Source organism: Colobus angolensis, unplaced genomic scaffold, assembly GCF_000951035.1.
Source record: "Colobus angolensis palliatus isolate OR3802 unplaced genomic scaffold, Cang.pa_1.0 Scaffold151, whole genome shotgun sequence".
NCBI lineage: Eukaryota > Metazoa > Chordata > Mammalia > Primates > Cercopithecidae > Colobus > Colobus angolensis.
In genome coordinates this window covers 2,314,914-2,315,474 of record NW_012114611.1, presented here as the reverse complement: position 1 = coordinate 2,315,474, position 561 = coordinate 2,314,914, and positions in this window count along the sequence as shown.

Sequence of the window (561 nt, the reverse complement as noted above, 5' to 3'; positions counted from 1 at the left end):
CGCCGTCCGCCGTCCGCCCGGCCCTCGCCCCCTCCCGAGCTGTCCAGCGCAGCCGCCCTCTACCCCGGATCCAGAAGTCCCCTCCCCGCTGGCTCCCGGACTCCCCGCCTTAAAGGCACAAGCTCCTTTTGTCTGGGCACCCCCCTCCCCCTCCCCAGAAGCGGGGGCCGAGTCGCCCACTCCCCTTCCTAGTAGCGGGGTAGGGGCGCAGGAGGCCAAATAATGGGACCCCTCCCTCCGCGCGCCCCCTCCTCTCCTCCGGCCGCTTCCTCCCCCAGTCCTGAGAAGACAAGCGGCTACTGTTCTGGGATCAAGACCCCGGGGGGAGGGGACCTCGCAGCCCGGTCCCCTTCCCTTCACCCCGGCCGCCTCCTCCTTCATTCCTCTCCCGCCCTCACCCCGGGGGTCCCCAAGCGCGCCCGCAAACCCACCTCTCACGGCTACATCCCCCGCCCCGCCCACCAAGGGTCGCCTTCCTTCCTGTAAGGGTCGCAGGGGTTGGGCCCGCGCCCCGCGCCCACTCTTCATCCCCACGTCCTCACTGCCCCGGCCCCTGTTCCA